Source organism: Oncorhynchus nerka, linkage group LG6 (assembly GCF_034236695.1).
Source record: "Oncorhynchus nerka isolate Pitt River linkage group LG6, Oner_Uvic_2.0, whole genome shotgun sequence".
NCBI classification, from domain to species: domain Eukaryota; kingdom Metazoa; phylum Chordata; class Actinopteri; order Salmoniformes; family Salmonidae; genus Oncorhynchus; species Oncorhynchus nerka.
This window is the reverse complement of record NC_088401.1, coordinates 68,188,981-68,207,218: the sequence shown is the minus strand read 5'-3', so window position 1 is coordinate 68,207,218 and position 18,238 is coordinate 68,188,981. Positions and strand designations below refer to the sequence as shown.

The window sequence follows — 18,238 nt, the reverse complement described above, 5'->3', positions numbered from 1 at the left end:
CTATTTGATTTGGAATTTTCGGACCCCCGTAGGTATCAAGAAAATACGCTAGGCTACCTGCCGCCCTAATAAATAGTATTTCTCTGAAATATGGGTTTAATAATAAAGACACCTCTCCTTTAAAACGCTCTGCCATTCATAAGAAACCCAAGTGACAACGAGAGATGAATAGAGAGATAGGGAGCGGACTGGGAGATGAGAGAGAGAGGAAGGATTATTGGAGCAGAGACAAAAGAATGGGAGACAGAGGAAGCAGAGCAGGAGAACGTAGAGGTGTCAAGAAAGGATACATTCAAAGCACAGTGGAGGGAATAAGAACAGAAGAAGATATGACCTGGCCCAAGTCTGAGAAAGGAGAGATGAAGGGGTAACGGAGGAGAGATGAAGGGGTAAAGGAGGAGAGATGAGGTGGTAAAGGAGGTGATATGAAGGGGTAAAGGAGGAGATATGAAGGGGTAAAGAAGGAGAGCTGAAGGGGTAAAGGAGGAGATAATGAGGTGGTAAAGGAGGTGAGATGAAGGGGTAAAGGAGGAGAGATGAAGGGGTAGATGAGGAGAGCTGAAGGGGTAAAGAAGGAGAGCTGAAGGGGTAAAGGAGGAGATAATGAGGTGGTAAAGGAGGTGAGATGAAGGGGTAAAGGAGGAGAGATGAAGGGGTAGATGAGGAGAGCTGAAGGGGTAAAGGTGGAGAGCTGAAGGCGTAAAGGAGGAGAGATGAAGGGGTAAAGGAGGGGAGATGAAGGGGTAAATGAGGAGACATGAAGGGGTAAAGGAGGGAGATGAAGGGGTAAAGGAGGAGAGATGTAGGGGTAAAGGAGGAGAGATGAAGGGGTAAAGGAGGAGAGATGAAGGGGTAAAGGAGGAGAGCTGAAGGGGTAAAGGAGGAGAGCTGAAGGGGTAAAGGAGGAGAGATGAAGGGGTAAAGGAGGGGAGATGAAGGGGTAAAGGAGGAGAGATGAAGGGGTAAAGGAGGAGATATGAAGGGGAGAAGGAGGAGATATGAAGGGGTAAAGGAGGAGAGATGAAGGGGTAAAGGAGGAGATATGAAGGGGTAAAGGAGGAGAGATGAAGGGGTAAAGGAGGAGAGCTGAAGGGGTAAAGGTGGAGAGCTGAAGGGGTAAAGGAGGAGAGATGAAGGGGTGTAAAGGAGGGGAGATGAAGGGGTAAAGGAGGAGATATGAAGGGGTAGATGAGGAGAGCTGAAGGGGTAAAGGTGGAGAGATGAAGGGGGGGTAAAGGAGGAGAGGAGAAGGGGTAAAGAAGGAGAGATGAAGGGGTAAAGGAGGGGAGATGAAGGGGTAAAGGAGGAGAGATGAAGGGGTGAAGGAGGAGATATGAAGGGGTGAAGGAGGAGAGCTGAAGGGGTAAAGGTGGAGAGCTGAAGGGGTAAAGGAGGGGAGATGAAGGGGTAAAGGAGGAGAGCTGAAGGGGTAAAGGTGGAGAGCTGAAGGGGTAAAGGAGGGAGATGAAGGGGTAAAGGAGGAGAGCTGAAGGGGTAAAAGGTGGAGAGCTGAAGGGGTAAAGGAGGGAGATGAAGGGGTAAAGGAGGAGAGCTGAAGGGGTAAAGGTGGAGAGATGAAGGGGTAAAGGAGGAGAGGAGAAGGGGTAAAGAAGGAGAGATGAAGGGGTAAAGGAGGGGAGATGAAGGGGTAAAGGAGGAGATATGAAGGGGTGAAGGAGGAGATATGAAGGGGTGAAGGAGGAGATATGAAGGGGTAAAGGAGGAGAGATGAAGGGGTAAAGGAGGAGAGCTGAAGGGGTAAAGGAGGAGAGCTGAAGGGGTGAAGGAGGAGAGATGAAGGGGTAAAGGAGGAGAGCTGAAGGGGTAAAGGAGGAGAGCTGAAGGGGTAAAGGAGGAGAGATGAAGGGGTAAAGGAGGAGAGCTGAAGGGGTAAAGGAGGAGAGATGAAGGGGTAAAGGAGGAGAGATGAAGGGGTAAAGGAGGAGAGATGAGAGGTGATCACAGAGCTTTCAGAAGTGCCTCTGACAGTTTATGACAGGATGCCAGGCTGATGGTATTGTGTAATGCATGTATACTACAGCCCTAACTAACCAACCCCAATCCCATCCTCAACCCTAACTAACCAACCCCAACCTCATCCTCAGTCCTAACTAACCAACCCCAACCCCATCCTCAGCCCAATCTAAACAACCCCAACCCCATCCTCAGCCCTAACTAATCAGCCCCAACCCCATCCTCAGCCCTAACTAACCAACCCCAACCCTATCCTCAGCCCTAACTAACCAGCCCCAACCCCATCCTCAGCCCTAACGAACCAACCCCAACCCCATCCTCAGCCCTAACTAATCAGCCCCAACCCCATCCTCAGCCCTAACTAACCAGCCCCAACCCCATCCTCAGCCCTAACTAACCAACCCCAACCCCATCCTCAGCCCTAACTAACCAACCCCAATCCCATCCTCAGCCCTAACTAACCAGACCCAACCCCATCCTCAGCCCTAACTAACCAACCCCATCCTCAGCCCTAACTAATCAGCCCCAACCCCATCCTCAGCCCTAACTAACCAGCCCCATCTTCAGCCCTAACCAGCCTCAACCCCATCCTCAGCCCTAACCAGCCCCAAACCCTTCCTTAGCCCTAACTAACCAATCCCATCCTTAGGCCTAATTTACCAATCCCATCCTTAGCCCTATCTAACCAGCCCCAACCCCATCCTCAGCCCTATCTAACTAGCCCCAACCCCATCCTCAGGCCTATCTAACCAGCCCCAACCCCATCCTCAGGCCTATCTAACCATCCCCAACCCCATCCTCAGCCCTATCTAACCATCCCCAACCCCATCCTCAGCCCTATCTAACCATCCCAACCCCATCCTCAGCCCTATCCAACCATCCCCAAACCCATCCTCAGCCCTATCTAACCAGCCCCATCCTCAACCCTATATAACCAGCCCCATCCTCAGCCCTATCTAATCAGCCCCATCCTCAGCCCTATCTAACCAGCCCCAACTCCATCATCAGCCATATCTAACCAGCCCCAACCCCATCCTCAGCCCTATCTAACCATCCCCAACCCCATCCTCAGGCCTATCTAACCATCCTCAGCCCTATCTAACCAGCCCCAACCCCATCCTCAGCCCTATCTAATCAGCCCCATCCTCAGCCCTATCTAATCAGCCCCATCCTCAGGCCTATCTAACCATCCCCAACCCCATCCTCAGCCCTATCTAACCATCCCCAACCCCATCCTCAGCCCTATCTAACCATCCCCAACCCCATCCTCAGGCCTATCTAACCAGTCCCAACCCCATCCTCAGGCCTATCTAACCATCCCCAACCCCATCCTCAGCACTAACTAACCAGCCCCAACCTCATCCTCAGGCCTATCTAACCCGCCCCAACCCCATCCGCAGGCCTATCTAACCAGCCCCAACCCCATCCTCAGCCCTAACTAACCAACCCCAACCTCATCCTCAGCCCTAACTAACCAACCCCAACCCCATCCTGAGCCCAATCTAAACAACCCCAACCCCATCCTCAGCCCTAACTAATCAGCCCCAACCCCTTCCTCAGCCCTATCTAACCAGTCCCAACCCCTTCCTCAGCCCTATCTAACCGGCCCCAACCCCATCCTCAGTCCCGCTCTGAAGATGGTTCCAATAGACATGGTCACCTGGTTCCTGGCTCCTAAGCGACTATGCAGTATGTATTTTGTGTGTGTGTGTGTTATATCTCACATTATTAGCTCAGAATGTTTTTTGCATTATTACATACAGCCAGAAATATATTTTGGATATTAGAGCAGAGGTAACTCACCAGCATTTTGACCATAAATATGACTTTCCTGAATTGTATCCTTTGTTCGTACCCCCCAAGACTATTCCACTTATCCCAGAGGCTGCTTCAAGACGCCTCAGGAGAGGAGGTATTCGGAGTAGACTTCTAGTCCCACTCAGGAGGCGGGCACACCATCCACCACTTCTGAGTATATTACTCGCAAATGTTCAGTCTCTAGACAATAAAATAGACGAACTCAAGGCGATTTTTCCACAATAATTTCTTGTGGAAGCGAAATGCTTGCTAAATATTTGTATGCAACCAATGTGATTTGATTTGATTTATATGTAAAGTGGAACCGGGTTCTAAATTAAAAGACATACAGGGTTCTAGAGGTAAAGACAAACAGGATTCTAAAGATATAGTGGAACATGGTTCTAAAGTTGAAGACAAACAGGATTCTAAAGATATAGTGGAACATGGTTCTAAAGTTGAAGACAAACAGGATTCTGAAGGTAAAGTGGAACAGGGTTTTAAAGTTAAAGACAAACAGGATTCTGAAGGTAAAGTGGAACAGGGTTCTAAAGTTAAAGACAAACAGGATTCTCAAGGTAGAGTGGAACAGGGTTCTAAAGATAGTAGAACAAAATTGTAGAGGTAAAGACAAACAGGATTCTAAAGGTATAGTGGAACAGAGTAAACAGGATTATAAATGTAAAGTGGAACAGGATTCTGGAGGTAAAGTTGAACAAGGCTCTAAAGGTAATGGGGAATATGGTGCTAAAGGTAAAGTGGAACAGGATTCTGGAGGTAAAGTTGAACAAGGCTCTAAAGGTAATGGGGAATATGGTGCTAAAGGTAAAGTGGAACAGGGTTCTAAAGGTAAAATGGAACAAGACAACAAAGTTAATATTGAATATCTTTTTGAAGGTAAAGTGGAACAGAGTCATATGTAGATGATGTACAGGAGAGCAGAGTTTTAAAGGTAATGTGGACAGTGACATTTTCTCATTTGATTTTCTCTCTACTTTGAGAGGTGTCATCCTGTGACAGCGCACACACTGAACACACACAGTGAAGACACACACTGAAGACACACAGTGAACACACACAGTGAAGACAGATACTGAACACACACTGAAGGAAGACACATACCATGAAAACACACACAACATGAAAGCATTGTGTGCTTAAGGGGTAGCGACTCCAGACTGTGTTCTGTTTATTGAAGGAACCTGGATTCCCAAAGCACCACAAGACAAAGAACTTTGGTTTTAGTTTAGGCTGAAATTGATTCTTCCCAAATCTGACAAGTGAGTTTTCTTTGAAAAAGTCCCTAGACAGAAACTTTTCCCCAAGAGGAGGTATTAAAGGAGCGATCCCAGTAAGTGTTTTTCTCTGAGCGAGACAGTCTAAGGACAGTCTGAAGGTCACAGGAGACCTCAAAACACAAATATGAAGTGCATATCTTCATCTTAAAATACACTTTTGGGGAGACTGGGGTTGGTTGTCTCATGGGTTGGTTGTCACAGTGATAATTACTCCCAAACATAATTGGCCTCCGAGTGGCGCAGCGGTCTAAGGCAGTGTTGCGGCGTCACTACAACAGGATGTCCCATAGGGCGGTGCACAATTAGCCCAGCTTCAGTCGGGTTAGGATAGGGTTTGGCCGAGGGGGGGCTTTACATGGCTCATCACGCTCTAGTGACTCCTTGTGGCTGGCCAGGTGCCTGCAAGCTGACTCCGGTCGTCAGTTGAACAGTGTTTCCTCCGACACATTGGTACAGCTAGCTTCCGGGTTAAGCGAGAAGGTCTTAAGAAGCGCAGCTTGGCGGGTCATGTTTTGGAGGATTTATGACTCGACCTTCGCCTCTCCTAAGCCCATTGGGGAGATGCAGAGATGAGACAAGGTAGTAATCACAAAATTGGGGAGATTTATTTTTTAAATTAGTAAATTCTTTGAAAGAACTCATCCAACCGTCAATTCATGTCAGCATGCCAAAACATTGAGGTGTGTGTATATACAGTGGGGCAAAAAAGTATTTAGTCAGCCACCAATTGTGAAAGTTCTCCCACTTAAAAAGATGAGAGAGGCCTGTAATTTTCATCATAGGTACACTTCAACTATGACAGACAAAATGAGGGAAAAAATCCTGACATTTAATACTAGTAACAATTCTTAAATCAGTTAGGATCCCCACTTTATTTTAAGAATGTGAAATGTCAGAATAATAGAAGAGAGAATTATTTATTTAAGCTTTTATTACTTTCATCACATTCCCAGTGGGTCAGAATTTTACATACACTAAATTAGTATTTGGTAGCATTGCTTTTAAATTGATTTTAACTTGGGTCAAATGTGTCGGGTAGCCTTCCACAATAAATTGGGTGAATTTTAACCCATTCCTCCTGACAGAGTTGGTGTAACGGAGTCATGTTTGTTGGCCTCCTTGCTCATACACGGCGGCAGGGTAGCCTAGTGGTTAGAGTGTTGGACTAGAGTGTTGGACTTCTGCCCCTGAACAGGCAGTTAACCCACTGTTCCAAGTGTGTGTGTGTGGGGGGGGGGGGTGTTGTCACATGTAATGTGGGGTTAGTTGTCACTTTCAACCAACTCCATTTAAAACTTTGCCCGCCATTATACAATAAAACCCAAGCTCTTTTGTGCTACAGTATAAAGAGCTCCCCACCGAGCACGGACGTCACTTCAACGTCTAGTTTTGATTTACATTTGTTTGAGTTGTCAACTAACGTGAATTCATTGTGAAATCAACACAAAAACTCACCATGTAATTGAATATACATTAACAGTTGGGCAAAAAAAAGAGGAAATTTGCAAATCTAATTTGTTATTCACGTTAATTCAACATCATTACATTGTGTTTTTGGGTTGAAATGACCATGGAAACAATGTTGATTCAACCAGTTTTTGCCCAGTGGGTCCGTTCATTGCCTCTCTCACACACACATTTGGTTTTGCTGTCACACACGCACACACACACACATTTTGGTTTTGCTGTCACACACACACGCACACACACACACATTTGGTTTTGCTGTCACACACGCACACACACACACACACACACACACACACACACACACACACACACACACACACACACACACACACACACACACACACACACACACACACTCAAATGTACTTAAAATGTAATATGTTATTCTCACGGCATAAAATGCTGAATTTTCATAGAAATATCGTTCGATCAAAGACAGGCAATGTCTAAGACTGTATGTTGTACTGCCCTAACAAGCAAAAGAGCAGTAACTGCACAGTTGGTCAAAAATGAGTTATTTACACTTGATACATGAAATACATGCTTTATCATCTGGACAAATGTCCTGTCCACTGTGTTGTGTTTTGGAGAAAATGGGGGGGTCATGTTTGCAGTAACTGGAAAATGTTAGTGAAACCTAGGGAAAAAAATAGTAACTGCAAACACCAATGTCAGTTTGTTCTTTTTACATTGGTTTCACTGAGCTTTGCTGCAGCTACAGTTTACCTTGGTATTATTTATTGTTCTTTGCTGATACAAGTATCAAATTAAACTCTGCAAAAAAAATAAACATCCCTTTTTCAGGACCCTGTCTTTCAAAGATAATTCTTAAAAATCCAAATAACTTCACAGATCTTCATTGTAAAGGGTTTAAACACTGTTTCCCATGCTTGTTCAATGACCCATAAACAATTAATGAACATGCATCGTTAAGACACTAACAGCTTACAGACGGTAGGCAATTAAGGTCACAGTTATGAAACCTTAGGACACTAACGAGACCTTTCTACTGACTCTGGAAAAAGACCAAAAAAAGATGCCCAGGGTCCCTGCTCATTTGCATGAACGTGCCTTAGGCATGCTGCAAGGATACATGAGGACTGAAAATGTGGCCAGGGCAATAAATTGCAATGTCCGTACTGTGAGACGCCTAAGACAGCGCTACAGTGAGACAGGACGGACAACTGATCGTCCTCACAGCGGCAGACCATGTGTAACACCTGCACAGGATCGGTACATCCCAACATCACATCTGCGGGACAGGTACACCAGGAACGCACAATCCCTCAATCAGTGCTCAGACTGTCCAAAATAGGTTGAGAGAGGCTGGACTGAGGGCTTGTAGGCCTGCTTTAATTAAGGCAGGTCCTCACCAGACATTACCGGCAACAATGTTGCCTATGGGCACAAAACCACTGTCGCTGGACCAGACAGGACTGGCAAAAAGTGCTCTTCACTGACAAGTCACAGTTTTGTCTCACCAGGGAGCAGCTCCTCTGATCTAGGTCCAGCAGCAGATGTCCTCGTCGGTTCGGGTCGCCCTCCTGCTTCACGGCCTTGGCTGGTTCCGTCCGGGCCCCCTTCAGGCCCTCGCCTCTCTAGATGCATTTCTTACTCCTCCCCGCATCCACTCTCTCCGCCCGGGCTCCTTTTAGCAGGTCCTGGGTGTTCTGGTGGGTTTCCACCACGGCCAGCAATTCCTCCAGGTTCTGGGGGTTCTGCATGCTCGCCGCCTTCCTCATCTCGTATGGCAGGGCCCATAGGTACCAATCCAGGATGACCTTATCGATTATCGGGAGGGACGGTATGTCGGTCAGTAGGCAGCCCTTGGTCAGGCGCACCAGGTATAAAATAAACATAACAAAATAATGGAGGTTTTACTCAGTCCTTCTCAGGTTCTGCTCCGTGTCTGTCTCTCGGTCTTCCCTCACAGTATGCCACGGTGCTCCCTTTATGTGGCCTGCATGGCTGGTTGGCACACTCCACTAATTACCTGTACTTGGGCGATCATCGTCATGGTGCTCAGCCCGTGAACGCCCAGCAGAGTGAGCCCCCCCGGGTTGTGAGGAGAGACGGAGGAGGAATCAAACCTGCAGCCTGGCATGTTTTACACACCACAGTGTCTTGTTTTTGCAGAGGTCACTCCTCCTATTACAGATGGAGGCTCTGTCTTCACAGAGGTCACTCCTATTACAGATGGAGGCTCTGTCTTCACAGAGGTCACTCCTCCTATTACAGATGGAGGCTCTGTCTTCACAGAGGTCGCTCCTCCTATTATAGATGGAGCTTCCCTCCCTCTCTCTCGCTCTCATCCGTTCTCTCTCTCGCTCTCTCTCCCCTTCTCTCAACCCCCTCGCTTTGTCTCTCATCCTCTCTCACCCCAGCTCCCTTTCTGTTTCCCTCCCTCTCTCCATCTCTCTTCCCCCTCCCTCCCCATCCAACCCCCCTCTCTCTTCTCTCGATTCAATTACATTTCAATTTAAGGGGCTTTATTGGCATGTGAAACAATGTTTACATTGCCAAAGCAAGTGAACTAGATAATAAACAAAAGTAAAATAAACAAATAATGTACAGTAATCACTACACTCACAAGCCTCTCTTTCCCCTTCCCTCCCCATATCTCTCTCTTCCCCTATCTCCCTCTCTCTACCTCTCTCTCTCGCTTTCTCTCTCCCTCCATCTCCCTCTCTTTTCCCCCACGCCCTGTCTCCCTCCCTCCCCCATCTCTCTCTCTCCCCCTCTTTATCTCTTTCTCCACCTTCTCTCCCTCTCCACCTCTCTCTCTATTCCCCCTTCCCTCTCCCTCTCTCGCTCTTTCTTTCTCTCTGAGGAGATGTGAACGTAGATCCGTTTCTCCCTCTATATCCAGTGAGTCTCACACAAGCAACAGTGTCAAACAATCCATTCCTGAGCGGCTTTTTAGCTGTCTGGTGCTATCCATGTGTGTCTGTGAGGTGTGTGTTTGTGTTTGGGTGGGTGGGTGGGCGGGCGTGCATGTGTGCATCTGTTTAGAATGTGTGTGTACCCATAACACCTACTGCTAGGCTGGAGAGTTTATAAGCTGTCAGAATTGTAATGTGGAGATGATAAGGCCCTGCAGAACTTCACTGGGCCAGATCAGTTACACAGAGACCTTGACACCTTTTCATTCCCTTGCATTTTAGACCAGATCACTGGAGTCAATATTGACATTTACAATGCAGGAGAGAGGAAGAGAAGGCTTATGGCTGCATAAATGAACTGTGAGGAGAGAGATGAACCCTGAGCTGGTTTCAGTCATAGTCAGCACTCAGGTAATAGAGAAGGTAGCACTGCGACTGCACCAGTGAAGGTAGTAAATTACCTTTTAATGGCATCAGACCAAGGCTCCTGCATCTCTCCTCGTGCTCCTAGACCTTAGTGCTGCTTTTGATTCCATCGATCACCACATTCTTTTGGAGAGATTGGAAACCCAAATTGGTCTACACGGACAAGTTCTGGCCTGGTTTAGATCTTATCTGTCAGAAAGATAGATATCAGAAAGATATCAGTTTGTCTCTGTTGAGGGTTTGTCTTCTAACTAATCAACTGTACATTTCGGTGATCCTCAAGGTTCCGTTCACTATATATTTCACCTCTTGGTGATGTCATTCGGAAACATAATGTTAACTTTCACTGCTATGGGGACGATGACAGCTGTACATTTCAATGAAACATGGTGAAGCCCCAAAATTGCCCTCCCTGGAAGCTTATGTTTCCGACATAAAGAAGTGGATTGAGGCAATATTTTTAACATTTAAATTCGTACAAAACAGAGATGCTAGTTCTAGGTCTCAAGAAAAAAAAAGATCTTCTGTTGGATCTGACAATTAATCAAGATGGCTGTACAGTCATCACAAATAAAACTGTGAAGGACCTCGGTGTTACTCTGTTTTGACGAACATATCAAGAATATTTCAAAGGATGGCTTTTTTCCATCTTCTTAACATTGCAAAGATCTGAAACTTTCTGTCCAAAAATGATGTAGAAAATGTATCCATGCTTTTGTCACTTCTAGAATAGACTACTGCAATGCTCTACTTTCCGGCTACCGGATAAAGTACTAAATAAACTTCAGTTAGTGCTAAACACGGCTGCTAGAATCTTGACTAGAACCCCAAAATGTGACCAAATTACTCCAGTGCTAGCCTCTCTACACTGGCTTCCTGTTAAGGCTAGGGCTGATTTCAAGGTTTTACTGCTAACCTACAAAGCATTACTAAAAGCCTTACTAAAATTCCAAGATGGCGTTGCAGTAGGACATGTGTATTTGTATTTGTCTTGTTCCCGTGTCTTATAAATAGCCAGTCTTTTTCAAATATAGCTTAGTCTCACTTTCTATCTACGAACTAAATATACTTTCCTGCAACCCACCCAATGTGGTACGGATCTGCTATTTTTATTCCTTATAACTGAAACTTCCATCAGGAGCTAGCCAGCTAACTAGCTACTAGTCTTTGTTAGCCACGGCTAGAGGTCTTCACCTTTTTCCCGGTCATCAGCCAGCCTTAGCTCGGACAACACCTGCCAGTCTGCACAGCTCGATATCAACCCAGAGCATGTCGGACTGCTTCTCTCTACCATATCACTGGATTCCTGCTGCTCTGGATCATTACACCGGATCATCACAGCTAGCTAGCTGCAAACAAGTGGCTACTGTTAGCTAACGCCTCTGTCCCCATGCAAGTACCAGCTAGCCTTGAGCTAGCCTCGAGCTAGGACCATATACCATGCTTCTACACCTGCATTGCTTGCTGTTTGGGGTTTTAGGCTGGGTTTCTGTACAGCACTTTGAGATATCAGCTGATGTACGAAGGGCTATATAAATACATTTGATTTGATTTGATACACCAACTAATTCTAGGGTTACAATAACTCCTATGCCAATTGGCCTGGACCCTTTATTGTTGACACGAAGCCCCGCCGATACATCATGACTGGACTGCCGACGTGATCGCCCGATGGGTCTCAACAGGCTATTCTGTTACGATGTCGCCGAAGAACCATCTACTAGCCCCGGTCCGCTAGCTTTTCTGAACGCTGTGTCCCCTGCTCGCCTAGCGTAGTAGTGACTACCGAACGGCACCCTGACTCACCTATTGCTGCTCTTTTGACCCTATGATCACTCGGCTACACAACTGATGCTCCCTGGACTGTTTCAATAACACGGTACCTCATTTTGTTTACCTGTCGGCCCCAGCCTCGAACTCAGGTCCTGTATGTACCTAACTGACCCGCTCTGCCCATTCATCGCCATTTACCCATTGTTGTCTTAGCCCTCCTGATCAACACTTGTGATTGCTTTTTGCCCCTCTCTAATGTCAATATGTCTTGTCTACCGCTGTCTTGGCTAGTTATTGTTTTATTTTGCTGTAGAGCCCTGAGTCCCGCTTAAAATGCCTTAGTTCTTTTGTCCCAACCCACACACATGCAGAGACCTCACCTGGCTTAACTGGTGCCTCCAGAGACGAAACCTCTCTCATTGTCACTCAACGCCTAGGTTTACCGACACTGTACTTACATCCTACCATACCCTTGTCTGTACATTATGCCTTGAATCTATTCTACCACGCCCAGAAATCTGCTCCTTTTATTCTCTGTCCCCAATGCATTAGACGACCAGTTCTTATAGCCTTTAGCCGTACCCATATCCTACTCCTCCTCTGTTCTTCTGGTGATGTAGAGGTTAACCCAGGCCCTGTAGCCCTCAGTTCCACTCCTATTCCCCAGCCGCTATCATTTGTTGACTTCTGTAACCGTAAAAGCCTTGGCTTCATGCATGTTAACATCAGAAGCCTCCTCCCTAAGTTTGTTTTATTCACTGCTTAAGCACACTCCGCCAACCCTGATGTCCTAGCCATGTCTGAATCCTGGCTAGGGAAGGCCACCAAAAATTCTGAAATTTCCATCCGCAACTACAACATTTTCTACCAAGATAGAACTGCCTAAGGGTGTGGAGTTAGCCTGCAGAGTTCTGTCATGCTATCCAGGTCTATGCCCAAACAGTTTGAGCATCTTCTTTTAAAAATCCACCTTTCCAGAAATAAGTCTCTCACTGTTGCCGCTTGTTATAGACCCCCTCAGCCCCCAGCTGTGCCCTGGACACCATATGTGAATTGATTTCCCCCTATCTATCTTCAGAGTTTGTACAGTTAGGTGACCTAAACTGGGATATGTTTAGCACCCTGGCCGTCCTGCAATCTAAGCTAGATGCCCCCCATCTCACACAAATGATCATGGAATCTACCAGGTACAACCCTAAATCCGTAAACACGGGCACCCTCATAGATATCATCCTGACCAACCTGCCCTCTAAATACACCTCTGCTGTCTTCAACCAGGATCTCAGCGACCACTGCCTCCTTGCCTGGTTCCGTAATGGTTCCGCGGTCAAATGAACACCCCTCATCACTATCAAACACTCCCTAAAACACTTCAGCAAGCAGGCCTTTCTAATCGAACTGGCCCGGGTATCCTGGAAGGATATTGACCTCATTCCGTCAGTAGAGGATGCCTGGTTAATCTTTAAAAGTGCTTTCCTCACCACCTTAAATGAGCAATGCCCATTCAAAAAATGTACAACTAAGAACAGATATAGCCCTTGGTTCACTCCAGGGTTGACTGCCCTTGACCAGCACAAAAACATCCTGTGGCGTACTGCATTAGCATTGCATAGCCCCCGCGATATGGAACTTTTCAAAGAGGTTAAGAACCAACATACACAGTCAGTTAGGAAAGCAAAGGCTATCTTTTTCAAACAGAATTTTGCATCCTGTAGCACACACTCCAAAAAGTTCTGGGACACAGTAAAGTCCATGGAGATAAGAGCACCTCCTCCCAGCTGCCCACTGCACTGAGGCTCGGAAACACTGTCACTACCAATAAATCTATGATAATCGAGAATTTCAATAAGCATTTTTCAACGGCTGGCTATGCTTTCCACCTGGCTACCCCTACCCTGGTCAACAGATCTGCATCCCCCACAGCAACTTGGCCAAGCCTCCCCACACAAATCCAGATAGCTGATGTTCTGAAAGAGCTGCAAAATCTGGACCCCTACAAATCAGCTGGGCTAGACAATCTTTCTTAAATTATCCACCACAATTGTTGCAACCCCTATTGCTAGCATGTTCAACCTCTCTTTTGTATCGTCTAAGATCCCAAAAGATTGGAAAGCTGCCACAGTCATCCCCCTCTTCAAAGGGGGAGACACTCTAGACACAAACTGTTACAGACCTATACAGACCTAGAATATGTGGACAACTACAAATACCTAGGTGTGTGGCTAGACTGTGAACTCTCCTTCCAGACTTAAACATCTCCAATCCAAAATTAAATCTAGAATCGGCTTTCTATTTCGCAACAAAGCCTCCTTCACTCTAGCCGCAAAACTTACCCTAGTAAAACTGACTATCCTACCGATCCTCGACTTTGGCGATGTCATCTACAAAATAGCATCCAATACTCTACTCAGCAAACTGGATGCAGTCTATCACAGTGCCATCCATTTTGTCACCAAAGCCCCTTATACCACCCACCACTGCGACCTGTATGCTCTAGTTGGCTGGCCGTCGTTACATATTGGCCGCCAGACCCATTTGGCTCCAGATCATCCATAAGTCTATGCTAGGTAAAGCTCTGCCTTATCTCAGCTCACTGGTCAGGAGAACAACACCCACCCGTAGTACGCTCTCCAGCAGGTATATCTCACTGGTCATCCCCAAAGTCAACACCTCGTTTGGCCGCCTTTCCTTCCAGTTCTCTGCTGCCAGTGACTGGAACGAATTGCAAAAATTGATGAAGACTGATATTTCCCTCACTAACTTTTTAAACAACAGCTATCTGAGCAGCTAACTGATCGCTGCAGCTGTACATAGTCCATCTGTAAATAGCCCACCCAATCTACCTACCTCATCCGCATTTTGTTTTAATTGCCTATTTATTGCCTACCTCCTCACGCCATTTGCACACACTGTATATAGACTTTCTTTTTTTATATTGTCTAATTGACTGTACGCTTATTTATTCCATGTGTAACTCTGTGTTGTTGTTCGTGTCGCACTGCTTTGTTTTATCATCTTGGCCAGGTCGCAGTTGTAAATGAGAACTTGTTCTCAACTAGCTTACCTGGTTAAATAAAGGGTAAAATACAAAAATAACAATGAAATCTGTCCTAGCCTGCCTTTCTAAAGTCTTCGAAAGACAAGTTAACAAACAGATCACCGACCATTTCGAATCCCACCGTACCTTCTCCGCTATGCAATCTGGTTTCCGAGCTGGTCATGGGTGCACCTCAGCCACGCTCAAGGTCCTGAATGATGTCATAACTGCCATCGATAAGAGACAACACTGTGCAGCCGTCTTCATCGACCTGGCCAAGGATTTTGACTCTGTCAATCATCACATTCTTATCAGTAAATTCAACATCCTTGGTTTCTCAAATGACTGCCTCGCCTGGTTCACCAACTACTTCTCAGATAGAGTTCAGTGTGTCAAACCGAAGGGCCTGTTGTCCGGACCTCTGGCAGTCTCTATGGGGTCCCTCAGGATTCAATTCTCGGGCCGACTCTCTTCTCTGTATACATCAATGATGTCGCTCTTGCTGCTGGTGATTCTCTGATCCAACCCGGCGCAGACAACACCATTCTGTATACTTCTGGCCCTTCTTTGGACACTATGTTAACCAACCTCCAGATGAGCTTCAATGTCATACAACACTCCTTCTGTGGCCTCCAACTGCTCTTAAATGCAAGTAAAACTAAATGCATGCTCCTCAACCATTCTCTGTCCACACCCACCCGCCCGTCTAGCATCACTACTCTGGACGGTTCTCACAACTACAAATACCTAGGTGTCTGGGTAGACTGTAAACTCTCTCCTCGCATTAAGCATCTCCAATCCAAAATCAAATCTAGAATCGGCTTCCTATTTTGCAACGAAGCATCCGTCACTCATGCTGCCAAACATACCCTCGTAAAACTGACTATCCTACCAATCCTCGACTTCGGCGATGTCATTTACAAAATAGCCTCCAACACTCTACTCAGACTACGTCCAATTTCCTATCACAGTGCCATTTGTTTTGTCACCAAAGCCCCATATAATACCAACCACTGCAACCTGTATGATCTCATTGGCTGGTCCTCGCTTCATATTCGTCGCCAAACCCACTGGCTTCAGGTAATCTATAAGTCTTTGCTAGGTAAAGCCCCACCTTATCTCAGCTCACTGGTCAACATAGCAGCATCCACCCGTAGCATGCGCTCCAGAAGGTATACCTTACTGGTCATCCTCAATGCCAACTCCTCGTTAGGCTGCCTTTCCTTCCAGTTCTCTGCTGCCAATGACTGGAATGAATTGCAAAAATCACTGAAGCTGGAGTCTTATATGCCCCTCACTAACTTTAAGCATCAGCTATCAGAGCAGCTTACCGATCATTGCACCTGTTCACAGTCCATCTGTAAATAGCCCACCCAACTACCCCATCCCCATATTGTTATGTATTTTTTGCTCCTTTGCACCCTAGTATCTCTACTTGCACATTCATCTTCTGCACATCTATCACTCCTGTGTTCAATTGCTAAATTGTAATTATTTCCCACTATGGCTTATTTATTGCCTTACCTCCCTAATCTTACTACATTTGCACACACTGTATATAGACCTTTCTATTGTGTTATTGACTGTACGTTTGTTTATTCCATGTGTAACTCTGTGTTTGTTGCACTGCTTTGCTTTGTGTTGGCCAGGTCACAGTTGTAAATGAGAACTTCTTCTCAACTAGCCTACCTGGTTAAATAAAGGTGAAATAAAAATAAAATAAAAAAATTACACGGACTTGCTCCTAACCATCTTTCCGATTTGGTCTTGCCGTACATACCTACACGTACGCTACGGTCACAAGACGCAAGCATCCTTACTGCCCCTAGAATTTCTAAGCAAACAGTTGGAGGCAGATCTTTCTCCTATAGAGCTCAATTTTATGGAATGGTCTGCCTATCCATGTGGGAGACGCAGACTCGGTCTCGACCTTAAAGTCTTTATTGAAGACTCATCTCTTCAGTAGGTCCTATTATTCAGTGTAGTCTGGCCCAGGGGTGTGAAGGTGAACGGAAAGGCACTGGAGCAAGGAACCTCCCTGCTTTGCTGCTAACTCTATTACGTGTGCTGAGTCACTTGCTTACTGGTGTTCTTCCTTGCCATCCCTAGGAGGGGTGCGTCATTTGAGTGGGTTGAGTCACTGACGTGATCTTCCTGTCCGGGTTGGCACCCCCCTCGGGTTCACACATGGGAGATCTTTGTGGGCTATACTCGAGCTTGTCTCAGGGTAGTAGGTTGGTGGTTGAAGATATCCCTCTAGTGGTGTGGGGCCTGTGCTTTGGCAAAGTGGATGGGGTTTCATCCAAGCCTGTTTGGCCCTGTCTGGGGGTATCATCGGACAGGGCCACAGTGTCTCCCGACCCCTCTTGTCTCAGCCTCCAGTATTTATGCTGCAATAGTTTGTGTCGGGGGGCTAGGGTCAGTCTGTTGTATCTGGAGAATTTCTCCTGTCTTATCCGGTGTCCTGTGTGAATTTAAGTATGCTCCCTCTAATTCTCTCTCTCTAGTTCTCTCTCTCTCTAGTTCTCTCTTTCTCTCTCTCTTTCTATCGGAGGACCTGAGTCCTAGGACCATGCCTCAGGACTACCTGACCTGATGACTCCTTGCTGTCTCCAGTCCACCTGGTCATGCTGCTGCTCCAGTTTCAACTGATCTGCCTGCGGCTATGGAACCTGTTCCCTGGACATGCTACCTGTCCCGGACCTGCTGTTTTGGACTATCTCTCTACCTCACCTGCTGTCTCCAACTGAATGATCGGCTATGAAAAGCCAACTGACATTTATTCGTGAGGTGCTGACCTGATGCACCCTCTACAACCACTGTGATTATTATTATCTGAACATGCTGGTCATCTATGAATGTTTGAACATCTTGACCATGTTCTTTTATGATCTCCACGCGGCACAGCCAGAAGAGGACTGGCCACCCCTCAGAGCCTGGTTCCTCTCTAGGCTTCTTCTTAGGTTCTGGCTTTTCTAGGGAGTTTTTCCTAGCCACTGTTTTTCTGCATTGCTTGCTGTTTGGGGTTTAAGGCTGTCTTTCTGTACATCACTTTATAAATACATTTGATTGAAGGTAGACGGGGGAAGGGTGCATTCATATTTGTCATGTCAGTTAAAATGTTTAGAGTATAGGACCACACCAAATGTTGATCTGCCGTTGTCAGCTGTTTTTTTGGCGCACTGTTTTTTTAGTCTGACTGACAACAAATAAAAGTCACTATTCTACATGTTACAGCCTGTACTCTGATCATACCAGCAAATGCTATTGGTGTGTTCCTGCCTTAAGAATGTGTTAAATGCAACAGTAAGGTTGTTGTACTTCCTGGGTAAGTGATCTCATAGAGACTGGATATAACGACTTATAACGACTTAGTGGTTAGGCAGGTATATTCCTTACATTTACATTACATTCCTTCTCTAGTAGAGGTAAATAGACCTACTGGGGTACGAGGTAAATAGACCTCCTGGGGTACGAGGTAAATAGTCCTCCTGGGGTACGAGGTAAATAGACCTCATGGGGTACGAGGTAAATAGACCTCCTGGGGTACGAGGTAAATAGACCTCCTGGGGTACGAGGTA

General features: G+C 46.3%; 1 protein-coding gene across 1 annotated transcript in view; it reads right to left on the bottom strand.

Moving 5' to 3' along the window:
* The window catches only part of LOC115130060 (ecto-NOX disulfide-thiol exchanger 2-like), a 203,399-nt gene that overhangs the window by 161,372 nt on the left and 23,789 nt on the right, over positions 1-18,238 (bottom strand). The gene's annotated exons all lie outside the window — the stretch shown is intronic.